Here is a 27,261-nt window from a genome sequence, read left to right as displayed (position 1 = left end):
CCTAAATAGCATGATTTAAACTGCATTCTATTTTACTAACATTGTGGCTTAATTCAGGTCTAAATGATCACTGTTTACAAACTCAGCTGTATATGTGTACAGATTTCTGTTGGTTGTAGGATTAAGAAATCTAGATATTTATAAACATTTTAGAATTCAAGATGCCAAGTAGTTTTGTTCTAATTTAATAAAAGCAGATCTAATATAATTGTCAAGAAAAACCTTATTTTTCTTTACTCTAGATCATGGTTATGGATGGAGAAATCCCAAACAGAAAGATGATTTAGTGAATTTTAAATTTTTATTTTGTCAACTAATTTAATGCGGTTGTACTGTTTTGATTGAGCAGAAATTGGAGAATTACATTATTTTACAATAAATTTTCACCATACCTGAGAATGTTATGCTGAGAGGCACCCCTTCTTGGGCTGAATCACTCACACAGTGCCTGAGAGATTTGTTGAACATCTGCTACATGCCTAGCTAAATGTTTTACAATTATAATTTTATAATCAGTGAACACTTAAATCAGTGTTATATGGACATATTAAAATTATTGGCACTTTATGGATGAGGGCAATGAAACCCAAAATAATCAGTAAAAGTTAATATTTTAACCCAGCTGTTCGAGTCAAAGGCTATGCTCTCTGTGTAACACCATACCACCATCACCAAATGAAATACAGCTAAAAAGGCAGCATTTGGGCTATACTTCTGGAAGGGAGTGAAGTGAAGGCTGATGTAAGCAGAGCACCAGGGAAGTCAGAGGACATGTGAACCGTGCCCTTGTGCAGTGCTTTTCAAATATTAACATGCAGACGGATCACTTGAGTATGTTGTTGAGTTGCAGAGTATGATTTAATAGGTTTGGGCAAGGGCCTGAGATCTTACTATTCCAACAGTTTCCCCATGATGCAAATATTGCTGAGTCTCGGACTATGCTTTTGAGTAGTCAAGCACCAATGAAAGAATGACTGGTTCAGTACCATGGACAGTGGAACAGGTGGGCCACCACTTACCATCTTCTCTCATTTCAGTCAAATCTCTATTATCTTCTATGGGTAGATTCTTGCAACAAACACAGTCAAAATCTTTAAAAAGTGATTTTTGAATTTTTGTAATCTACTTGGAGATTATTCCCTTCAATAGGCACAAATCTGTTCAGAGGAAAGAACTGGGCTTTGGAAGGGAGAGAGTGTGGCTCATCTCACATTTCTAAATGGTACGCTGCCAGTGCCCCTCAGGCAAAAAGAATCTAATCAGGTTTATTATCTAACAAGGAGATATCTAATTATCTAATATAGATGATTCTGTATCTAATACAGAATTTATAAATATTTAAGTAGTCATACCAGCCTCAACATTACAAAATATCAATTTGAGAGGGGTTAGCACTGTTACTTGCACATTTAATGAACAGAAGAGAAATTAACAACATCTTTCTGCTGTGAAATACACTGAACTATTTGTCAATTGCACATAATGAGAAAGCAAAAATAAAAGTATGACAAAGTGCTATTCAAAATCACAGTGAAATAAAAATGACCTTAAAATTTTATTGTTAAATATATTTCCTCTACCTTTTTCTTTATCCTATATTCCTCCCCCCATTTCCTTATTTCAAGAATAACGTCAGAAAGTTCATTTTCTTTATTGACTTTACCCTCTACTTTGAAAAAGCGACTATGGCTGCCAGCATAAATACTACAGGGGTTTTAAGACTATCTATCTATTTCACATCAAGAACAAAGCCATTCAGATAAAAATCTAGCAAGCAATTCTATTTTTTCCCATTGAAGACATTTTTATTTTCTGTTTAAGGACCCCTTCTCAGGTCTAAAAATGCTATAGGCTACATTTACGGCAAGAGAAAATGAGTATAATCCCACGCAAATTTTCTAATAGCCCTTCCCTTAGCCTTGTTACGTGACCTCTTAAGAATACTCATTCTTTTTCATTTCAATGTATGTTTCCAAAATTAATTCATTATATATTAATTGCCATCCATTAGACTTTCATAATAGTATACCAGGAGTGAAAATGTTGATCTTCATATTTTGACATTTTTTTCAAGTTAATTCTTGATTCCAGAGGAAGAGTCTTTTTTATGATGTTAATTGCATTAAAACAAGTTTGATGTGAGTGTATATATGTTCAATTACATATGTATTGAGGATTTATGTGATGTGTAAGAAGAATATTATACACATAATTTCATTCAATTTTCATAATACTTTGAAATAGATACTTTGTTCTTACTTAAGGGATGGGAGAAATGAGGTACAAAGTCCCTCTGTTAGTAGGTGGTTGAGCTTGGATTACAGGACTCTTGGATTACTCTCTTTCTACTATGCACTCTTATAAGGTTGGCTTGTTTTAGTGGAAATTTACACATCTCATATAGACACAGCAAAAAATATTATGTGTGAAGTGCAGTGCTACTTGATGGCGAGAAGTAGAAAATAGTTGACTTCTATCCATTATTTCCAAAGCAGATGTGCAGCTAAATTAAAAATCCATTACTGGCATGGTATATTCACTTTCAGATGGAAAGATATTGGCCATTAGTAAAGATAAATAATTTACCTGAGATTCCCTTGAGCACTCAATGTCAGGGAAAATTTATAACTAATATGTTGAGAGTTGCTCGGAGTACTGAATTGCAAATAATCCTCTATTTACAGGCCATTTTACCTGTCTTTTGTAAGACTAACAGTAATTATTTTAAAAACAAATTTAAATAATTCCCTTTTGGTGATCTCACTTAGTCCATCTTTCTTCTTTTTCGGTAAATCACTAAAATCTGAGTTCATAGTTCATAAATGAGGAAGCATCAATATCTGTGGTCTTAAGAATGTGCTTATACCTTTTTTCACGGTTCTCATCAGTCTCTTTTTGAGGATGGCTCAGTCACTCAATGCTTAAAATGGCTAGGTGACCATTTTAAACGTTTCACCATGGGTCTTAGAGAGGATGTCATCTCAAATGATCTATGGGCTATGAGCCTATTCCTATTACTCACTCCTTAGCTAGTGAGGGGAACCAGGAGGGTGTTCCCTCTCAGGAGCTTTATAGACAATGTGGCTTCAGTGTACTTCTTTATAAAATGTAGAGCCAACTAGGAGGAAGGCCCAATGGAAGCATATTCCTTTGATATGGTGCTTGACAAACGCATTTAAGAAAACCTAAGCGAACTGAGCAAGTGGCTGTGGGCTAGAATACAAGATGCAGGTGGGGTAAAAATAAAACTACAGATGGTTTATAAAGGTGACTCATCCTTCCCCCACCCCAACTCCTTTAGTTTTCTTTTCTTTCTTTTTATAAAACAGTTTGATTGTGACATCTCCACTAAAAGAGCCCTATCTCTAAATTCTTCTAGTCAAGGCAAGAAGGTAACACCACGGGAAATCCATTTCTACAGCCTCTTCTCATTGCCATATCTGATTTTAAAGATATTTTTCTAACGTGGAAATTTTTGCATGGATCTCCCCTACCCCCCAAACATACATTTTATACCCCCCAGAAGCAAACTTTTCCTGAAAATGAGATAAACAGATCACACGCTGAAATAAACAAATACACTGCACCAGAATATCATACTTGCCTTCTGTCACTTAAAACACATCCAGGGGACACAAGCATAGCACATCCCCTGCGCATGCGGCTGGCCTTCTCTGCACAGGCCTGGTGGGTGGTTGGAATATCCGGTAATTAGTTTTACATGAAACTTTACTTACGGGATTGGCCTGCATATATACAGTCATCACTGTCTCTGCCGAATTAGAGACAACATATTTCACTCTATGAACAGGACACAGTCTCCACTCACTGGATGTTTGGGGTCAGGGAGGAGTAACCTGAACCTCCGTTGGCTTTGATGTTTGGAGTTGAACATCTGCACTGCTCATCGAAGCCCTCCGTGCTTCAGTTCCCCCTGTCTTCCATTCCCCCCGCCCATGGTTCTCGCCCCCCAAGCCGTTCTCCGGAGTCCCTTTCTGGGCCGGCGGGACGCGTGGACGGAGCGGGCCTTGGCCTTGTCTGTTCCGGCCAGGTTTGACTTTGCTAGCGCAGCGCCCGCGCAGCCCGCCAGGGGGACCCCGGCCCGCCGGGCTGCATCTGAGCAGAAAGCGTCCGAGGGGCGTGGAGCTAGGGTCTTGCGGCGCCTGCTCCGGGAACACCCCGAGTCTGCTGGAGCTCCCCAGCCGCTCCGGAGAACTGGGGGAGCCGGGTGCCTGGCTCTGGAACCCGTGGTCCCGCGGTAGCGAGAGGCGGGCCCCGCGGGTGGGTGTGTCCGTTTCCGCACGCCGGCCTTACAGCCCGGGAAGAGCGCCTGGAAGCGGGTACTTTGTTCCCAAAGATGGGTTTTGTCTGCGGGTGATTCGGGCTCTCGAAGTGTAACTTTGTGGCCGGGGCGCGGATCGGCCGGCCTGGGCTCCTGCAGAGGGAGGAGCGGATCCTGTCTGCGTCCTCCAGGAGGGGGTGGCAGGACTGGGGTTTCCCACAGGTTTTGGGGCGGCGGCAAGATTGGCACCGTACGGGGTCGCAGGCGCACAGCGACGCCCCTGGAAGCCCGCCCCGGCCCCCGCCCCCAGCCCGCCTCTTCGGGGCTTTGTGGCGTGAGGTTTGGGGCTGGGATCCATCTGGAGCCCAGCAGAAAACTTTTCCCTTCCCATCCCCGGTCCCTTTTGTCTTTCTTGGACACGGTGGCGGCGCCGCCTGAGCGGCGACTCCCTCTCCCCTGCCCGGCTCGCTGCGCCTAGTGCCCTCCGAGGGCAGGCGCGCCTGCTCTCTGCGCCCGGATGGCGGAGGCCCTCTGTGAGCACCGGCAGCAGCGCGTCCCATGCCCGGAGGCCGCCGGTGCCCCCCCAGCGCGGGCATAGGGGCGCCCCCACCCTCCGCCCGCTTGCACCCCTTGCCGCCCGCCCCCTCGCCTGACTCATCCGTCCGCGGTGGCCGCCCGAGCCCTGGGATGGGGAGGGAGACCGCGGCTGCCCACGGCGGCCGAGATTCCCGCTGACGCCCCCGACCCCGCCGCCTTCTTCGTCCGCCTCCAGAGGCGCCCGACGTCCCGACAGCTCCTGGAGTGAGACCAGGACTGCGAACCGGGAGAGGCGACCCGACCCCCAGGGCCCAGTGCTCAGGACAGGTGAGGGGAAGGAAAGGGTGCTGCCGCGAGTGGGGAGGTGGGTGGGCCGCCACTGCAGCCGAAACCGGGCACTTCTTCAGCCCCCTGCCCTCCTCTCCGCTGCAGCCTCCAGAGTTAGGTAAACGCTGTCTCTCCTAAAGTTTGGGAAACAAACCAAGTCCGCCACAGGGTCCGGACTCCCCAGTGCCCGGAGCGCGAGAGAAGCCGTGCGGGGCAGCCTCCAAGAACCCGGAGTACTGGAGCGCCTGGCTGGGTTTCTCCAAGCAACACCCTCCTTTGTCTCGGTTCCTGAGAGTCAGCATTCTCTGTAATGTCCACAGTGTTAATTTGTGATTGAGCAAAGTATGATCAGGGTTTCCTAAAGCAGTATTTGGATGGGGCAGAATCTACACAGGCAAAATGGAGAGGCAAAGCAATTATTTGCAGAATTCAGCACTACTCTTCTCCCTGTAGTCTTGTCTGTAAGAGAAAGGACTGAAGGCTACTAAGATTTGCTTCATTAATCATTCTTTTGCTATAAATTGTTCAAGCCAACACTTCACAGTTGTGTAGGCGCAAGCTCTCTGTATTTACTGCTGTTTGATTTAGAGAAATGTGTGCGTGTGTTTGTGTGTGTGTGTGTGTGTTTTATGTAACAATTCATTGTTCAGTATCAGGCATTGGTAATGTCAGAGAGAAAGGCAGCATATACATGTAATTGACTAATTGTAATCAGCCCCCGTCCACCTTAGTCTGGTGTATTTAAAGACTAAATATGTTGGACTAGAGTGTCTCTTGCCTTGTCTCTTCTGAATACCTTCAGAAGTAGTTATGGACAACTGCATAGAAAACATTTCAAGAATCGATAATTATTCTTGTTTGTGAGAAAGAATATTGAATGCTTGGTTTTGCAATCAAACCAAGTTCAGAGGCACACTTTCTATAGGGCTGTATGCATAAATATTACCAGAGGTTGTGAAAGCTATTTACTTTGTCATTTCTTGAATCATGGAAACACTTATAAAAAGACCTTCAGTTTATTATTTGGCTACTGATACTAGAAAACATTATCATTTTGTGAAAAGTAGACTTGATTTTGAAACTTTTAAAACCTTACTTTATTTTCCCACTGTTTACCTACACAGAAGCATGTGGTTGTAGTTTCATTCTTTTTAAACACCTCAAGTGAAGAATAGAAGTCCTTCTAAACAGAAAATAATGCTTCCATTAACTGGAAACTGTAGTTAAATGCTTTGACAATTTAACATTATGATTTTTTAACTGTAAAACATACACACTGAGAATGATTTTTAATCAAGTCCTACTAGATAGCTCATAATTATGAGATAATTTAGCTATAATTTGTAACCCTGGTTGTAATTAGCTTTGTATCTAGGCTGGGAAAGCCTTCAGTAGAGTTGTGTGGGAAGTCCCTGTATGTAATTTCCAGGCAGTTAGCATAGAAAGAATTCACCTGTTGCCTTTGAGGCAGGTCTAGGTAAATGCGTATAGTATCTAAAGACATGCATAATCAGAAGGGATTCTTCAGGAAAGATTATTGTAAAGAGGGATGGTTGTACTTGTTATTTTAACTTAGTGGAATTTTTTATGAAGCTTTTGAATACTCCAAGAGTTACATTGCTATATTTGGACTTGTGTAGCTTCAGAATTTTGACAATAGCTCATTGGACAGAAAAGGATAACTACTGACATATAGAGGGAGCAGATCTGAACTGATTGGTTAAATACTCTACTTCTCATGATGACTCTTAGCATAAAGGAAAGAAATTCATATTTAGCTTAGAAAGATAGATAAGAACAAAGATAAAAGCAAAGGTCACCTTTTACATTTCTTAAGCAAAATTAGTAGAGGATAAAAATTAAGCCCTTGTAGTCATACACATTACTTATCAAATAGAGGGTAGAATTTAAAAAGAGGAAAAATAACTTGTGTAGCGACAGAAAACCAAACCTGCAATGAGATGAGATGGACCTCATTTTATTAAGGAATGTATATCTGATTTACGGTTTTATCAAGCAGATCCACTTGTTCCTGGACTTACACTATGTTTTGTCTGCTGAGATCTGATATGTGCTCAAAACCTCAGAAAACATCAGTGAGTGCTTATTGTGGTGTCATCCTAGCTACCCCTCCAGGCCTTTTCTATAGGCTTATAGGCTGATGGAGAGGGGACTGATAAATATACCACAGATCACTTGGCAGCTGAGGTGGTCTGAGAGCAGCAGGGGACCAGTGCAGACTGGGAAGCAGTATAGTGTGTTGCAAAGGGACCTGGATGGAGAGTTGTCATCTTGACTGAATCACTGATTAGGTGGCTGTGGGTAAGTGGATAAGTTCCTCTGTCTTTTTGGTTCTTGGTGCCCTTATATGCAGAATGAGGGCTTTGGACTGGCGATCTTTATGTTCTCTTTTAAAAATGCTGCAAGGCAAATTCTGGCAGAATTAAAGAGAGACAGAAATCAGTGTGTGTGTGTAGGAGGGTGGTTTGTAGGGTTTTGGTCAAAGGAAGCCAGGCTGGAGGGTCTTGCTAGTTGTATTGAATGGGAAATGGCAAAGAGAAGTAAAAGATGTCTGGCCTGGGACATCTGGCCTAACATTGATTATGTGAATTGAAAATACATAATAAAATAATAAAAATACCAACTTTCAGTTAGTGCTGGGTGGTTTTCCATGAATTTTCACAAATGATGGCGATTGATTTTCATGACTACCCTCAGAAGTCATTACAGCAGAAAGGTGATGAAGCCGGGACTACTACTGCAAAGTACATCTGCACCAGTATGCGCCACTGCCTTTCTGCAGGATTTGTAGAGATAGGAGAAGCTAAAGCTCACTTTGGAAACCCTGAGTAAACAGGGGAGAGACGTAAGGTTAGGGTCAGATTTTAAGTGAAGTTGAATTTCTGAGTAAGAATTTAGGTTACATTCTGGAAAACGGAAGTCTCCAATTATGAGCTCAAGACTTCCTGAAATGCCTTGAATTCTGATTATTGATGTTTAATCTGACTGCTCTTGTTCTGTGCCCGCTCCTCCCCTAAGGTCCCCTCTTCCCCAGCAGGAATTCTGGGGGTTTGACTACCACAGAGTAATTGATAGGACTCTTCCAAGAGCTTTTAGTGATACTGGAAAAAGGAAATCTATGTATTTCATATAAAGGCGAGGATTCTGGGGCCACTGTATCACTAACTGATCGGATGTGTTCTGCAAGTTGTGCTTTGGAAACTTTGTCGCCAGAGGTGAAATTACACAGAAGGCATAGAAATCTAGCAAGGTGTAAGATGAGCGTCTGTACATTCCTTCCTGTAGAGCCCTAATCACTCTGCCCTGAGCATGAAGTACACCAAGGGGGGACAAGTCCCCGCTTACCACCCCACTCTGTTCACCACCCCACTCTGTGTTCACGTAGAAGGGAGTTACTCAGGATTCATTTGCTTGCATGTGTGAATATTTAACTAGGTAAAGCAAGAAAGGACTTATTGACTCATGTGACCAGAAAGTCCAAAGGTGGTCCTTGCTTCAGTCATGGCTGGAACTCAGAGACTTACACAACTTTGTTGGGGTTCTTTCTCTCTCTCCCCGTTTCTCAGCACCACTTCTCTCTGGGTCAGCTGTATTCTGAGGCACTCTTTCTGAGTATGGAGAAATATGACTGTGGGTAGTTCTAAACCCACATTCCTGGGCTTTTCATCTATGAGACAAAGAGGTCCTTTCTCTTCCAGGTCCCATTTTTTATAAATCTCCTTGAAGGGCTCTGATTGGCCCTGATCAGTGGTAATTGCATTGGTCTCTGTGTCTAGCAGAGTGCTACTCTGATTGTATTGGACTAAATTGTGTGTCCAACCCTGTGTATATGTGGTTCTGGTGCTGGGATGAGGAGGAGGAGGCTGGGAGGGCACTATGATAGGCAGTTCTGTCAAGATTACATAGAGGTGTGGTTCTCCCAAAAAAATAATGCTGCCAATCAAAAACAATGTGTCTATTATTGGGAAAAATTCTTTCCTTTTTTGGGACAGTGCTCTGCACAATGATCAGGAGTTTGCACATGGAAGCATCTCAGATGCCAAGACTATGCATATCCCAAAAGTGGGACCTTTCTCCCAAGCAAGGTATAGCCCAGTTATGAAATAATGCCCTCATATTTAAACTTTATTAAAAGGAGGATTGTTTCCAGAATACTATTGAATGGGAAGCCACCATTTATTCGTATCTATGTACTTCTAGCAAATATCCCTGTGCCTTATTTCCAGCCCAGAGATTTTGTTTCCAAAAGCCCTGCCCATCTAGTGATGATGACATTGGAGACCCCCTGCCTTGGCCATTGTAGAGCCAGTGAAAATTTGAACAGGGAGCTGAAGTGATTAACACAGGACTATTGTTTATGCAAATTCATTGGGTTGTTGGAAATGGGCAGAGGGGAGTGGCAGGCACAGATTAGGATTATCATTTAGGAGGCATAAGATGATAGGTTTCCAATTAAAGTATTGGCAGCAAGAATTTGTGAGAAATATTATGAAGTTCTTGTGAGGTTATATGTCAGGATGAAGGAGCGTTTGTGTTGACAGAAGCATTGTGCAATGAAATAGACCAGGAGGGTGTAGACTAGGAAGTCAGCCTGGGCCAGTAGGTGAAATGGCTGTGCATGGTAGATAGGTTAATAGCAAATGGATTGTGTAGACAGGAGGCCTGTAGTCACCATGAGTGCTAGGGGCATGCGTAGAACTGACATTTACCGAGGATCTACTTAGTATGGTAGGTTCATGTTGCATACTTTAAAGTTATTATATTAATGTTATATAAATCTCACGATAGCCCTCCAATGAGAGAAAACTCAAAGTCAGGGAGGTAAATAACTTACTGAAGGTTATGAGGCCATTACACAGTACAGCTGGAAATCAATCCCTGGCAGTCGGCCATCAAAGCCTTGCTTTAACCACTATAGAAAACTACCTCTCAACCTCAAGGTCAAATTCACTGTATCAGACCACACTGAAGGACCAGCTAAAGGTTGGCCCTTCTGATAGGAAATGAGAGTACCAGAATTCCAGGTCAAATAGAAGGCACAGAACAGAAGTTATTAGGGTGAAAGCGCATGGCATTCATGTTCAGAGCCTACCTGGACAAGAATGTCAAGGTAAGACATTCTTGGAAAGGAAAGAATATCACATGCATCGATTCTGGGTTTAGGGTTTGGGGTATAGCAAGGAAAGGGAATGGGAGAATTATCAGGAAGTCGAACAGATGGGCAGATCAATAGAACAACTGGGGTTTGATTGTTGACCTGAGAACAGGAACTCTACCATCTGCCATGGCTTTAAATATCCTCCCTGGTGTAAGTCGATAAGAATATGGAATGGGCAGCTCCTCAGAGGGAGACAGGATTTTATTAGTTGTCAGGCACTGTCAGGGAAAGGAGCTAACATTTGTAAGGCCATGTGCCTTAGATACGTTATCTCACTAAATCTTCATTATAAGTTCCAGAAGGGTAAATATTATGCCTCCCCTCCACCACCACTTTTCTTGAGCCAGGAAATGGAGACTCAGAAGGTTCAGTGACTGGCCTAGGCTCCTGGAGCCAGACTGGAAAGTGAAAGAGCTGGCATGGAACCCAGACCTGTTGGAATCCAGACCTCTTCCTGGATCTTCAGGGAGTCATCCTGGTGCTAGCAGAACAAGGTCAATATCAAGTCTGAGAGATGGAAATGGGGAAATCAGCAGGGGCATATAGTTGTGAAGGAAGACAGTAAGCTAACTTTTAGACATCTGAGTGTGAGATAAGAGCAGACTGTCTGAAGAGAATTGTCCAGCAGGATTATATCCAGCTTTGGCAGAAAACTTAATGATCTAGTAGGTTTTTTCCCCTCAGTACAGGATCTCTATCATTATGCAGGGTAGATACGTCAGCGAGTCAGATGTTTGGAAGGCTTAATTTAAGTCACTGATTTCAGTTCAAGAGAAGGGACCTCTGCCAGCTGCCATGGCCTGAATTTACCTTTATACATACAGATACTCTGCCCTGAAATATGAAAAATTAAGAAGTAGATACATATAGAGAGGGAGAGAGGACACTCGCTAGCACATGCTGAATGTAGTAGGTTCATGAAACACACTCTAGTTATAAAGGTGTGTACTTGAGGATGCTCTAAATAAAATGAGTTACTAGTAGCATGTGAGTGACATCATATTGTTTCCCAACAAATACAAGGTCAAATTTGTATCCGCTTAGGTGTGTGACTGGATGTGTGTGCAATCGACTGTGTATATATGTACGACAAGAGGAAGGGGAATGAGAAAGTGTATAAAAATAGAAGTATTTACGAGAACCTTGTAGACTATTCGGAGAGATAAAACAACCATGTATAAAACTTTTAGAACAACTCAATAGAATAATATGTAAACAAATGATTACGATGCTTTGAAATAAAGCTGGTAGAGATATGGAAAGAATATTAGAGGCTCGTGACACAAAAGCAATGCTGAATAAGAGTAGGCTCTTTCTTGTAAATAGTGAGCTAATAATCACAGAGGTGCTGATAGATTAGCAACTGCTGGGGAGAAAAAAAAATATTTTCCTTTTGAGAGTCAACATCTTTGGGCTTAAATACAGATGAATCCAAAGAATCTCAGTACTGTCTCTAAGCTGAGGTTGGCATAAGAGAGACACAAATTTTGTTTCCCTTGGCAAAGTCAGTCAGATCGGCTTAGCGAACATACATGTGCGAGTATTTGTCATAAAATGGAGTTAGCATTTCTGAAGAGATGTTATATTTTCTAATCATGAAGGCGATACACACTCCCAATAAAAACCTTGGGAAATACATTAAGTGTAAAAAGTCAGGGAGAAAATTTGCCTGTAATCCTGTGACCCAAAGGCACTCGTAACATTCTGGCACTTTCTTTCTGCTTATTTTTAATGATTTTTTCCGTATTGCTTAATAGCGTATTACAACCTACTCTGTTTGCTTAATCTTATGTCTTAAATATTTTCCAACTTCTAGGCAAGCTTTATTAATGTCAGTATAATATTGGATTATGTGGACATATCATAATTTATTAACTAGTCCCTTAAAATTGGACTTTTAGGCCATTTCCAAATATTTGGTATTATAAGTGGCATTTTGATGAATCTTTCTTCAAATTTCAGATTCTCTTTTTAGTGCATAAGGGTTATAAATGCATTTATATTCCATTTTATGTATGTTTATCAGATTACTTCTTTAAAAAAGATTCGTGGAACGATAATTCCTGGGTCAAAGGGTATGAAAATTTCAGGCTCTTGATACTTAATGCCAAACTGATTTGCAAATAACTGAAGTTATAACTGACAGTGCATGGAACTACCCTTCACATGCTCTCACTAGGTGGTTGTTTTTATTTTTAAATTTTAAAAAGCTACCATTTTGAAAAAAGGAATAGTTTATGCTAACTGCTGATTTTGTTCCTTTGTTACCCAAATCTCCCTTTTAGAATGTAGACTGTGTGAGATATTGTGATTCATTTCACTGTTTAAAATTTACTTATAAGTGTTTCTGAACATGCAGATAGGGGCCCATGACAGAAAAAGTAGCTTGTGAATGATTTTTTGAAAGCCAGTGTTATACACATCCTGTTTGGGGACTCTTCAGACTCTGCTGTGGGGCAGCCCATGAGAGAAGTTGATTGATGTAGGTTGACAGTCCCTTTTTGCAGAGCTAAACCCCTGACAGCCCCACCTCTGTAGCCTTGGATATTAGGTCCTAGTAGTCATGGAGTGTTCTAACTGCGCTTTTCACTGGGGCTGTAACCCAAGTGAAAGTAGGCCTGTATCTGTTTTGTCCATGGCTATATCCTCAGCAGGTGACCTTAGACCAAGTTTTGCTGGGAGGTGGGATCTGAAAATGCCTGAGTTTGTTTGTTTGTTTTTTTTTTCCAGACCGAGTGTTGCTCTGTCACCAGTCAGGCTGGAGTGCAGTGGCATGATCTCAGCATACTGCAATCTCCGCCTCCCAGGTTCAAGCGATTTTCCTCCCTCAGCCTCCCGAGTAGCTGGGATTACAGGGGCACACCACCATGCCAGGCTAATTTTTTTGTTGTTGTTGTTATTTTTAGTAGAGATGGAGTTTCACCTGCCTCAAACTCCCAAAGTGCTGGGATTTATAGGCATGAGCCACCTCACCCAGCTTGAAAATGCTTGAGATTTTTCCCCTAGAAAACTTCTGTAATGTTAGTCACTGATTGCCCAGAAACAAAGTTCCTGAATTTTGAAACTTCTGGTTTTACTCTCCTTTCCAAACAAAATTCAACCACATCACAGTGCCTAGTTTTATGGCAATGAACTTTGACTTATTCCAGAAGAGGAATTTAGATCTTACACATACCTCTGCGGGGTATTTTATTGTCTAAAAACACTTATTGAGAGTAAAGAGAACTATTAAACTTAGTGTCGCAGTCGATTTGAGGTGGTTTTTGAGTGCCAGTTTCAATTTTTCCACAACTACTATATTCCTATAAAATAATTTACAACTAAAATAAAAAAAAGTTTTGGTTTTCTTCTAAAAGTTGAAGGATATTATTATATTGTAATAACTCTATTCTCCTTTACGGATCTCAGTCAATAATTTTGAACAAAATTATTTTTGTTCATTTGTTCAACAAATAATTATTTAGGCAGATTCATTCAGTAGGTGCTGTTAAATTATATTTGTGACTCATTTTGTCAAATGTGAGACAGAACTTCTTACACAACAATAACGCAGAACACTGTGTAGGAATTCATGCCTTATACATTTATTTACTTATAAGACACATAAAAGCTCTTATGACATGCATTAAAAAGTAAACTTGGCTCAGGAGAAAGTTTATTAATTAATAAAGGATTCATTAAATATTTGTGCTGCCAGCTGGGGATCCAGTAATGACCAAAACAAAAAGTTATGGAGGAGCTTACATTGTAATGGAGGAGACAAACAGGAAACATATAAATGAGCAAGGCAATTTCAGGCAGTCAAAAGTGCTGTAAGGAAAGTAAAGAATCTGATGTCATGGGGAGTGCATGGACTCATTTAGATCAGATAGTCAAGGAAGACCTCCCTGCATTTGAGGCATTTGAACTAGAACCTGCGAGAGAATAAGGAACCAGCCTCACATATTTGGGGAGGGGACATTGGAGTAGGTTTTATACTCAGTGCACTGGAAAGCCATTAGAAGGTTGCTCTTTTGGAGCATGATATTTGAGGTCATTTATTAAAAATGAGTGTTGAGATGAAGAATGCAAAATATTACTTCACTGTAATGATGATATTTGTATTGGGAGCAAAAACAATGCTCACATTAGAGACTATATGTAGTTATGGTCAAGATATATCATGTATCACTATATGGTTAAGGACATTTCATATACAGTATGTATACCTACAAAGGGGTTTTAATATAAATATAACATGTAAATAGATTTAATAAATTTATAAATGTAACTAAATATAAATAGCAATTTCAAAAGAATATATAGAGCTTAGTAAGTCCACCATAGAGTTTTTGTTATGTGAAACTTGTATTCTTTAACTGAGCCTAGCATATTGACTTATACATTATATGCATTTGATAAATGTTACTGAATTAACCATATGGAATATTTTACTTGTAAGAAAAAAATTAACCTAGGATATAAAAATCACATTAATTAATTAAATTATTTTCACATTTAATTATTGTCACATTAAATAATTATCACATTCAATTAATTAATTAATTATTTTTTGAGACAGTGTCTCACTCTGTCGCCCAGGCTGGAGTGCAGTGATGTGATTTTGACTCACTGCAACCTCTGCCTCCTGGGTTCAAGCGATTCTTGTGCTGGGACTCCACAAGTAGCCTCCCAAGTAGCTGGAACTACAGGCACACATCACCATGCCTGGCTAATTTTTGTATTTTTAGTAAAGATGAGGTTTCACCATGTTGGCCAGGCTCGTCTTGACCTCCTGACCTCAAGCAATCCACCTGTCCTTGGCCTCACAAAGTGCTGGGATTACAGGTGTGAGCCACTGCACTCAGGAAAATCACACAAAACAGAATTTTTATGAAAATACTAAGCCTTTTCTTTGAAAAAAAAGGATAATATGGATAATATGTTCTTTATACTCTAAATATTAACAGTAATTTTAAATTATATTCAAAATGCTAAAATTGAAATATTGAAAAATAAAAAATACACAAGTATAATCATCTTCCTCACATACTTTTTTTTTCTCTCTAGTTAAGTAGAAATCTCTGGAAAGTCCACATTTTATATAAAGATTTTATTAATATCACTTGGTCTTATCACACTTTACTTGACTTGTGGAAATTCCTTATTTATTTTGTGAGTCTCCCAATTCTCGGAATAACCTCCATTCAGAACTTTTCATGCATAATTGAATATAAGACAATAATAACATATAACTAATGAAGCTTGTTAATGAATATTTAGCTCAGTGTCTTATGGGAGATCTCGCCAAATATACTTATTAAGTCATCTGACATTTATTGTGCGCATACCAAGTGCTGGCCATTGTGTTCTATGCTAAGAGCATAACAAGCTTTTCTCAAGAAACTCACAGGCTAGAGAGCCATTGGGTAATACTCTAAGTACTTAGCACAAGGGAAAGAGTTTTGCAGTAAGATGCTATGTGGTACTCCCTGAGTCTACGCTGGGGTGGCAGTAATGAGGAGTGAGATTGTGAATTAATTCAGGAATTCCTTTAGTCTGGTATTTGGTTAAGTGATTTGAAAAGACAGATTACAAAAAAGAAGTCACAGATAAAAAGGCAGCACATGCCATCCATCTCCAAGTAACAAGGCCACCTGCATCGCAATTCTCGTTTCTAGAGATATCACCCTAGGGATTCCCTGTTCTCCTGCCCCAACTGCCAGAATCTCATCTGTTTATTTGGCAAGAGACCTATCTGGCTGCAGGCCTCTGGGACTTATTCCTACCTAGAGCCCCATGAACCCAGCCCTCCCTTCTTTATCCTCCTGCATGTGGGGCTACGTATTGACTCTTTGGCTTCAGAGTACGGTGACCTAAGCTGCTCCTCCAAGTCCTCCTGTAGTTTTGGATTGGAAGAGGCCTCAATCCTGCTGCTTTCATTTCCAGTAGAGCCTCACTCATTTATTCTTTTATTTATTCATTCAATAAATATTTTCTGAGTACTTACCATGTACTATTTTAGGCACTGGAGATGTAATTGGAAACAAAACAGAGTTCCTGTCTTTATGAGCCTTATATTCCAGCTGGGGAAGACAGATAGTACATGTATAATTTGTTGTGACAAATAGTAAGAAGAAAAATAAAGCAGAGCCCAGGGACTAATAGCCGTTAGGATGGGGTTAGAGTAGCAAGGCCAAGGAAGGCCTCTTTGATAAGGTCTGACATTTGAGCAGAGACCTGAATGATATGAGGGAAGAGATCATTAGAATATCTGGTGAAGGAGTGCACTGCGGGTGGAATAGAAAGTGCGAAGGCCATGAGGAGTCAGTGTGGAGTGTGGGAGTTGGCTTGGACTGTGTGAGTAGCATTAGCATAGATTAGAACAAAGCAGGGGCTCACAGAGGCTGTTGGGGTCACAAGGAAACTTTGGACTTTACTCTGAGTTGTATGGGAAGTATCTGCTAGGAAGCTAACCTTTATCAATATCACTTTCATGTGACCACATGATTTCTAAGAATATTTAATTAGAGTTCAGGCCCATCAGTGGGGGCTTTGTTGGGCCTAACCCTCACTTTTATTACTAGTCTCAGAAGAAGTATTCAGTGAGTAAAATCCCAGGTGTCTGTGTCAGTTATAGGCCTGCCTGATGGGGCCTGAACTCAAATTCAATGTTCTTAGAAATCATGTGGTCATGTGAAAGTGATATTAATAAAGATCTTGGTCAGGCAGGGTGACTCACACCTGTAATCCCAGCACTTTGGGAGGCCGAGGCGGGCGGATCATGAGGTCAGGAGATCGAGACCATCCTGGCTAACATGGTGAAACCCCATCTCTGCTAAAAATACAAGAAATTAGCCAGGCATGGTGGATCATGCCTGTAATCCCAGCTACTCAGGAGGCTGAGGCAGAGAATCACTTGAACCTGGGAGGCGGATGTTGCAGTGAGCCAAGATCGTGCCACTGCACTCCAGCCTGGATGACAGAGTGAGACTGTGTCTCAAAAAAAAAAAAAAAAAAAGATCTTGAGTAAGAATAGCCCAGAGAATTCCCAAGCCTAGGGAGTGATATTTTACTTTGGATGGCATCTTAGTTTATTTCATGCTTCTGTAACATGAATATCACAGACAGGGTAATTCAAAAAGAAAAGAAAAGAAATGTATTTATCAAGTTCTGAAGACTGGGTTAGTAGAGTGCTGGCAATATCAGTGTGCTGGCAACTGGTGAAGGCCTTCTTGCTGCGTTATCTCATGGCAGAAGGACGAGAGCATGTGGGGGTTCAACTCATTCTTTTTATGAAGAAACCATTCCTATAATAACTAACCCACTCCTTCCATAATGGCATCAATCCATCTATGAGGGCAGAGGACTCATGGCCTAATCACTTCTCAGAGGTTCCACCTCCAACACTTTTGAATTGTAGATTAAGTTTTTAACACATGAAGTTTGGGGGACACATTCAAACCACAGGAGGTGTGAACAAAATTTTGTTGTTGATTGAGAGCTGTGTGGAGAATTTTTCAGACAACACTGTGTTAAATTGGAAAAAATTACAATTTAGAAAAGGGGGAGACTTTCTTTCTCATAAAGGGTTACAGCCTGTGGGGTGGCCATTCTGACAGGCTGGGAAGCATAGCTTCTAGCCAGAAGCCAGAAACAGATACTTAGAGGGAGGAACAAAGGGAAGAGGAATTTATGCTGAATGTGGTGGCTAAATGAGCATATTCAATAAGCCACAGGAGAGTCATAAATATTAACGAAGGGAGAAATGTGCGCATGCGTAATTGAGCTTCATGCCTCTCCATGGGTCCCACCTATAAAAAATGGTGGGGTTAACACGATCTGTGGGTGGATGGACTTTTCCACCCTCCAATGTCAAACTGTGAAGCAGAGGATACAAAAACCCTTACTGCGCATTCTGCATAGACTGGCTAGAACCAGTCCGTGTGACTAGTTAGGGCATGAGTTCAGCATGGGGCACATTAAATTTGAGATGCCTGTGAGACATCTTAGGGGAAAGAGCACAGATGGGACAGATGGGGCAGGAGCTCAGACAGACAGATGGGGCTGGTGCTCAGCTGAAAAATATGGAATGGAGACTTAAATTTAAGAATCGTTAGTATGTAGTTGATAAATAAAGCTATGGAGAGAATAGAGATTGAGAAAAGAAGGAGGCTTAGGAACAAGCTTTGGGAATTTCTACATTTCAGGGTGGATAGAGAGCATACCGAGAAGTAGCAGCCTTAGTAGTAGGAGAAAAGCTGGGGTGTGCTACTGCTGATGAAAGCTACATGATATTCGCAATAAAGCTTTGTTCGCACATGGTCCTTACTGAAGCCCTTTTTGAATATTTGGGTTCCGTTTCTTCAGTTTAATCTACAAGTGCAACTCCGATGTAGTATATAACCTTCAAATTTTTGAGTGAAATGGGATTACAAGTTACTGAAAATCTTTTTTTTTTTTTTTTTTTGAATTTCATGTCATAGTTGTTGATACTGTTAGAACAGGATAGACATAGTCACACCTTCACAATAAAATAATGATAGAATAGTGCGTCTGAAGGTCAATTTCATGATCATGCTGATGACTAATATATTCTTACTGTCAACTCCATTGCTGCCTTCCAGTTTAGTAGGCCGTTATACTTTTTAAAGCATCTGCAGGCTTACTACTAGGTGATATATTATTTTTGTTATAGATGTTTTTAAAGCCACAAATAGAAGTTTAAGCTATTTGCCAGGACACTATAAGGAAAGTATAAAATTTAGAAAAGAAGTGATTGAATAGCTATCAGAAGACTCTGAGGGCTACCCTGGCTTTTATTATGAATGCATTTTAGCTCATTAAAATTGACGAGAAAAGATAACTTTTATTGGAGGTTTCATTTAGCCTTCCCATTTGGGAGCTTATCTTGGCCCATTGTGTATGTGATGGTGGACCCTAAGGGAACATCACATCCTTGTTCTTATTTCCCTACAAAATGAAATACATAGTAGAGAGTCACTGGTAGTACATGAAATGAATATGAAAAAATTCAAAATCAGCCTTGTGTGAGCATTGTCCTAAGGTGATTAACTACATTTGTTTTATGTTTCTCTAATCTACCAACATAGTCTTTTCATTTTTTACAATTTTTACACTATTCAAAAATTAAGCCTGGGTATGATGGCTCATGCCTGTAATCCCAGCACTTTGGGAGGCCAGGGCAGGAGGAATGTTTGAGCCCAGGAATTCGAGGCTGCAGAAAGCTGTGGTCATGCCACTGCACTCCAGCCAGGGAAACAGAACGAGACCCTGTCTCTAAAAAAATAAAAATTAAGTTTCAGAAGTAAATTTTAAAATGAAGTTATCAAAGCACCTAACAATGCTTAATATACCCATAGTACTCTCTTAAGTTATGACTTAGAAGTATAAGGTGAAAACTCTCCTAGACTTTGAGTCATCTGGGAGTTAGTACAGTGCCATTCAGGGTCTCCTGTTTAATAAGAAGCCTCCAATCAATCCTTTGGCGCCTTTCTCTTCTTATTTGAATGCTTAGAAGGGGAACTTCTCAGTGGTCCTATCTGTCCTGGCATAAGTGTCTGTCAGTTATGGATGACCTTCATCAGCAATGTGTCATAAGAAGCAGTGCTAGATATTGCTGGCTCTATTTGATGATCCATCCTCTTGCCTGCCCCTAACCAAAAAAATATAGTTTTGTTTTTTTCAAATCTGTGCCTTTTGGTGAACCATCTCTAAAGATGGCCCGTGAGGGAAGTGGCGCTGTTTTCCTGATGAGAGAGGATGTTTATATTTGTGGAAGTTGACTTTCCCTTGGACACATACATCAGTTGAGAAGTTGCAGAAGAACAAGTATCAGGCTCGGATTACAGTGCCAGAGACTCTAATAATTTTCCTCCCAGTTCAGTGATCAGAGAACGTCCACCATGTTTCTGTGACAACCGCAGAACATTGAGGGCGGTCTCAAAACTGCCTCGTGCTATGCCATACAGACAGGATGATATTCTACCTGGACAATGAGAGGCTACCTTTTTGTTGTTGTTGAGATGTGCAAATTAAAAGTTTATGGAAAGACAGTGTCATTTTAAAATTCAAGTCTAGGAACCAGAAAGGTTTATTTGGTTTTTACCCTTTAGGTCCATAGTTTATCTAGTAGAATTTGAGAAATTGCTGACTGAAGGTTAACATTTGAAAGTCTGGTAAGCCGACATGTCTGCAGCTTCTCTGATCTGTGGCTTCCTCTTCCGTTCACTCCAGAACACACTGCCATCTGGCTGCCTTCCTGAAGTGGCTCTCCTTCAAAGATAGTTTTAAAGATATATATAGTGAACCTTTTATGATCTGGGCTATTTATGATTCACTTGAGACTTTGTTTGGAAGAAAGAATCCCATTGCCAAGGATAATCTGAAAATCACAGGAGGATTAGAGCATTACTACATAAGAGCTATGAAACCTTGGGCAAATTACTTCACCTTGCAGAGCCCCAGTTTAGTGTAGGGCAGTATGGCCATCTTAGGAGGTTGGTGGGGGGGCAGTATGAAAGGTCATGTAAGTGAAGATCTGGCGCAGTATGTGGCACAAAGTGGACACTGCCCAGTGTTGTTCCCTTCCCTTTTGGCTCGCACTCGCCTCTCTCCATTCCCTCTCACCTGGATGCACTTGCCCTGCATGCATGCATGCTCTACATGAAACAGCTGTTAGCTCTGCCTGGATGGGAAGTCCTTGCTGGGGAGGCATTTTTCATTCTTCTAGACCTACCTTGAATTAGTGCACCTCTTTCATGGAGTCTTCTCCGGCCTGTCTCAGGAGAGTTGGTTGCACCTTCCAGCGCTTTCAGGGTGCTTTGCTCATGCCATCAGATGAGCTTGTATGAAATGATAGTGACTGGTCTATCTTCTGTCTCTATCCTAAACCCACGGCTATAAGTAGTAGAAGTGGACCTAATGTCTTCAGGACAACAAAAAGAGTTGAGTGGAGCGTGGAACATGAATGACTTTTTTTCCCAAGATTTTACCACTGGCAATGTTACCAGAAATTAGAGCCCATTTCAGCTCTGTTGATGGAGAATCGAGTGCTTGATTTTTGGGGACTAGTGTATGGATTCAGGATAATGACTGCAGCCCCACTAAAAGTATCCCCCTTCCTCTGGCCTTCAAGAACTTATCCTTCCATCTTCTTGGGGAATGGGCAAGGTAGTGGCACAAAGCAGGAACATTTGTGTTATGTGTAAAGTCATTTGCCTGTGACCAGGTTCCTCGAGGCACCTGCTTGGGCCTTCCTAGTGACTCTAGATCAGGAAGCAAAGCATCTCACCCAAGGAACCGTGTGAGTTCCTTGAGGCCAGGCATGAAGTCACACTGTGTTTGTGACTCCTCCTTATGGCCCGTATCTATTTGCTCAGACATTATTAAATTTGTCACATTCTATTGAATTAAGACAGCAGCTCCATGGGATTCATTAGTTGTCTGTGGCATTGGGCAAGACAGTGACACTCAACTGAGGAACACGTCGTATCAAACTAAGGGCAATAACCAGCTCAGAAAAAGAGCCACCCTAGGCTTGGAATTTTTCTTTCCCGATTGCTGGGAAGTCAGCAATGCCATCCTGGAGAGAATGAGACACTGTGAGGTGAGCAGCAAGTTCCAGCATGCCGGCATTCCACAGCAGCCACATGGGGAGTATTCATGACAGGGGATAGTCTGCTCCCATTCTTGGCCTTATTCACTTTGATGTTTTGAAACATTCATGATGCCGTCTTAATAAAATTGAAGTTTGGACACTTGAATGCCTGGAGATGGCAAATAATCTGCTTCCCATAGCCATCTTCACTCAGCTGTGTATCCAGACATAGCTTTCTGGGTCTCTGAAAATACTGATCAATAGATTATGAGCTGTTGTGATTTAGAAAGCTAGTAAGTATTTTTAGTTTCCTTTTAATTTTCAGTGTTTTAACAAATCACAGGTGGTTGGCATCGAGGTAAAAATGAGTATCAAGACATGTTGAATACTGCCTTCATTATGAGTACAAAAGATTATTTTTTCCTTTTTAAAATTTTTTGAATAATTCTGACAAGTATTAAAACTTTGGAGGCCATGGGACCCAAAGAACTTTGTGGGAATAATTTATTCAACTTATATGAGAAAAGAAGAGGCTGAGAGTGGTGGCTCACACCTATAATCCCAGCACTTTGGGAGGCCGAGACAGGGGGATCCCTTGAGGTCAGAAGTTTGAGACCAGCCTGGCCAACATGGTGAAACCCCATCTTTACTAAAAATGTGAAAAATTAGCCAGGTGTGGTGGCACACACCTGTGGTCTCAACTACTTGGGTGGCTAAGGCATGAGAATTCGCCTGAACCCGGGAAATGGAGGTTGTAGTAAGCTGAGATGCCACCACTGCACTCCAGCCTGGGTGACAAAGTGAGACTCTGTCTCAAAGGAAAAAAAAAGAAAAGAAAAAGAGAAAAGAAGAAATCACTTGTTAAGTACTTTCTCAACATTGTAAGTTGTTTTAGTCTTTTATAAGAAATAAGCTTACCATTTGTGAATGCTTTTTGGTAGTTTATTATAAGCATTTATCATGTTACTGAAATTTTTGTAAACATGCCTTTCTAAAGGCTGTATAATGCTCTGTTACCTGTATTTTTATTTTTGTTTTATTTATTTATTTAAAGGTTTTTACTCTGTCACCCAGGCCAGAAAGTAGTGGCATGATCATAGCTCACTGTACCCTCCAACACCTGTGCTCAAGTAATCCTGCTGCCTCACCCTCCCGAGTAGCTGAGACTACAGGTGTATGCCATCACACCCGGTGAATTTTTTAATGTTTTGTAGAGATAGGGTCTTGCTGTGTTGCCAAGGCTGGTCCTGAACTCCTGACCTCAAGTGATCCTCCTACCTTGGCCTCCCAAAGTTCTGGAATTATAGGCGTGATCCATCTTACCTGGCCAGAAAATTATTGTTTTTAATTAATAAAAAAAGAAATGTTAATTCTTGTGACACTTGAAACTTTCCTTTGAAGTTTCCTTGATTCAGAAAGGCATAGCATGTTTCCGATATGTGTCATTAGATATTTTGTATTTTCTATCAAGCTTAACCTTTGAAGCAATGGTCAAATCACATTACAGTGAACTGGTCAATGGGTAGATAACTCTCCTATAAAATTTTCTGAAAGAATTTTTTTTTTCATTTTCTTTAGAAGTTTGAGGATGTTAGACAGTTTGGGATTGTTTTTTGCTTTTCTTCTAATACACAAAAATTTACATTTGGAGTACATTTATTTATTATCTTTTTGCAAATGGATTTATCTCTATCATAGCATCTCATCCGGTGGCAGAAAGAAACACATGACCATTCAGTCATTTCTAATATATTTTTTTGGATATAAATGTGGAAGAAAGTAGTCAGACAGAAAAAAGTAGAAAGAGGATTTGGCTTGTTGACATGCTTCATGCATGTAAATTTGCGACATTGTCACTTATGGAGTTCACACAATAAAAATTCTTAATTTCTTAGCACACCAAGCCACTGAAAAGGACTGAAGAGAGCCAGGGCTTTCCTGGGACACCTGGCTCTGGAGGTGAGCGACAGCAGGGAATGACGTCAGGGAGCTGGGAGACTGATCACCTGGATGGTGACTTTTTATGATGATTTTTGTAATGGGTTTATTCTTCCAGTGAGCTAACAAAGTTTATTGGTGGGACTTTGTCAGGCAATTCTTTCCTTAGCTTGGTTAAATAAACCAGATGTCTTATTTGGACATTTCAAAGTTCCTTTCAATAAGCACTTTTAAACTGAGATAGAGATAGGTCTCTGCTCTGGTGAAACACTCACTGTAAAAATAATTGTATAGGTCATTTTATAGAGTAGGCTGTTTTAGCAAGACTGCTCCTCATTCCTCTCGTTCTTTTCTCTCCACACAAATCCCCAAGAGAAAAGGCCCTTAGTTAGGAGCTCATTGTCTACAGAAAAAAATAATTTTCTTTGCTCTTCTGTAATTTCAAAATTATATTTGTTCTGCTTGGAATAAAAGGAGGTTTATAACCTTGTAACCTATAAATCTTTCATGCTGTTTTTCTTTTTGAAAACCTTCTCTAAGAGTCTGAGCATTAACCATTTCATGATGCTATGTAATCTCACATTATTTTACATAAACTACAGAAATAATTTGCAGATGAATTTTTAGGGATCACCTTTTGCCCTTTGGCAAAAGGTGCCTTGAAATGCAAAATGAACAGTTGAGAAAATTGTCCTTTAGTTGAAGAAGAAAATCCCATGTTTCTGAAATAATGTTGATATCCTGAAGAAAATTGTTTTGTATGTTCGTAAGGGGACTCTTAAACTTGAATTATCTAGGATTTTTCTCTATTCTTTCTTTTACTGTGTGTATGTATCTAGGTGTGTAACTTGGTTTATAAAACAACTAACATTCAGTTTTGGGAGAAAATGATCTATTGTATTGAGAGAGCTTTTTGGTTTTCATTCCCTGAGTAATCCCAGCCCCATACATCTAAGATAAATGATCTCCAATACAGTAAATCCAGTAGCTTGAACAGGGACCAATCTCATTCACCGATGCTCAGAGGAAGGGTTGGGATACGTAGGAGTGTTTTCTGTGTGCAGCGCTTGAGTGTTTCAAAGTCTTCTTTGCTAAAAGGGGTAGCCACTGAGTTTGCTTAGAACAGGGCTGAAAACTGCTGTGGACCAAAATTCTGCTTGTCAGAGCAAACTGTGATTGCTCTAAAGATGCACCTTTTATAAGCTACTCTTAGAGTCACTAAAGGAAACTATGTTATTGTCAGCCAAAGACTGGCAGGTGGGAATTGAAATTGATTATCTTTTTAGACCACTAGAGAGAATCTAGGGAAGAGATTAGGAAAGCTCTACCCTCTTCATCTTAGATGTCTGGTTTTTCCTTCCTCATGGATGCAAAATTGTTCCAATCCTTACCCCCTTCAAACATCAACTTCTAGTGCAGAAAGGAAACCATGGATGTTTAAAAGATACTCTGGGTGATTAGCATTGAGATTCTGTTTTCATCAAAAAATTCCAGCAAACAAACCAAAAAACCCCCAAGGAATAGTAAGAATGTCTTCTCAACAGTTAGGAACTTGGGGGCATTTTCAAATAAATCAAATTTGCCTTGCATTAACATACTGTTACTTTAAAACTGTGCTCAAAGGTGTATTCCTTTTTCTTTGCCAGCATCATTTAGAAGCCAGATCTTTTTATAAGGCACTCCTGCAGTACTCCCAGGCACTCTTTCATGGAGAACCTATTTCTAAACCTGAAACCTTGCAGCTGTGGTGGAGGCGGTCACACAGTTCATTCATCAATAATCCTTTAATGCTATTGAAGTGAGTGGGCAGAAGAGGGCCTTTAATTATCAAGGCTAAGAGGACTTGACCTTTAAGATTCTTTCTAATTCTATCATTTGGTGGCAATATGTGTTTCTTATATGAAGGTGGTAGTACAAGACACTGAGATGCCTAAACGGAAAGAATGTTTTTTACCTATGTTTATAGTAAAAATAATATAACAGCATTAAAGGCTACTGCAAAATCTCCCATAATTCCTTTGTAGCAGAATGGATATTTTTATTTGGGTAGAGTTGCTTTCGGTTTTTTTGTTTTGCTTTGTTTGTTTGTTTGTTTTCATTTCTTTAGACAGACTTTCGCTCTGTCACCCAGGCTGGAGTGCAATGGCATGATCTTGGCTCACTGCAACCTCCGCCTCCTAGGTTCAAGTGATTCTCCCACCTCAGCCTCCCAAGTAACTGGGATTACAGGCACCCTCCATCATGTCCGGCTGATTTTTGTATTTTTAGTTGAGATGGAGTTTCACCAAGTTGGCCAGGCTGGTCTCAAACTCTTGACCTCAGGTGATCCACCTGCCTCGGCCCCCTAAAGTACTGGGATTACAGGCATGAGTCACTGCGCCCAGCCTGGATAGAGTTCTTGAAAGAGTAAACAGCCCTTTTCTTTTCTGTTTGAATGACATCCTGTGGACTTGGCCACATGGCTTCTTAAGTCTTGTTTGCATTTGCTTAAGCCAACAGAACTCAAATATGCTAAGGGAATTCTAGATTGAAATTGTGACTTAGTTTCCATACTCGTAATTATGTTTCCCCAAAACAGTTATGCATGAGGCTCTTTGGCAACTAGACTTGAGAATATTTAGGTTTAAAATTTCTTACTAGAGTGGTTTAGAGCCCTATCCAATTTCTGGTGTCTTTTCTCTTAAAAAGCTTTTAGAATCCTGTTTGCCTTTTTGAAGGTAGAAAAGAATATAGAAGTGTAAGGGTAGGTATTCCTAAGTCTTAGGGAATTGATTTATGGTTAGTTTCTGATTCTCGAAATAATTTTCCTTTCCCAGGTGGACGTTTTCATGATGAACTGTCTGGGAGTCAAAGGTAGCATGGCAAATGCCGCTTAGGAAAGGGGAGAATAACAGTTTAAAGCTTAGTAAGTTTATTATACTCTGCACTAGTGGAGATCCCTTGGAGATTCCTGTGTCGGTTTTAGTAGTTAACCAAAAAGAAGGAAGTGAAGGAGTTGAAGTTCTAGGCAAGCAATAAGGCTTGATTAAGAAGTTGGAAAATGTGAAAGGAACTAGGATTATTCTGGAGAAAAGAAGGCTTATAACAGTGGCTTTCAGATGCTGTAGAACTCAGATATCTACTAGTGAATAACCAGTTAAAAAGGAAATAAACTACAACATTAGGACATTAGCGATGTGGATGTTTCCCAAATTGATAACCCCCTGGAATGAATTATCAAGAGAGGTGTTATATCTGTCCTCAATAAGGAACATGAGGCGTAACCTCAGGGTGTGACAATTCACTGCTTAGATAAGTTCTGTTTGTGTAGATGTTAAATGTGGATTCTTGCTTGTACATGCTTTCATTCATGCATACTACTTCATAATCTAAATTTATATATCCTTATTTTTTTCTATT

The 27,261-nt window shown here is 40.6% G+C and overlaps 1 protein-coding gene across 5 annotated transcripts in view; it reads left to right on the top strand.

Annotated features, from left to right (window-relative positions):
• The first annotated feature begins 4,206 nt into the window (after positions 1-4,206).
• Positions 4,207-27,261, top strand: part of TMEM200A (transmembrane protein 200A) — a 78,220-nt gene continuing 55,165 nt past the window's right edge. The window contains exons 1-3 of one of the 5 annotated variants that reach the window (XM_011951645.1): positions 5,007-5,146; positions 23,820-23,883; positions 25,994-26,268. The gene's annotated coding sequence lies outside the window, so the exon portion shown is untranslated. Of the gene's footprint in view, positions 5,147-23,819; positions 23,938-25,993; positions 26,269-27,261 lie in introns of all 5 variants that reach the window. The other 4 variants (XM_011951641.1, XM_011951644.1, XM_011951646.1 and 1 more) reach the window with 4 other exon arrangements.

Source organism: Colobus angolensis, unplaced genomic scaffold (assembly GCF_000951035.1).
Source record: "Colobus angolensis palliatus isolate OR3802 unplaced genomic scaffold, Cang.pa_1.0 Scaffold322, whole genome shotgun sequence".
Lineage (NCBI taxonomy): Eukaryota > Metazoa > Chordata > Mammalia > Primates > Cercopithecidae > Colobus > Colobus angolensis.
Note: the sequence above shows the minus strand (reverse complement) of the source record. Positions and strands in the feature narration are given on the sequence as shown.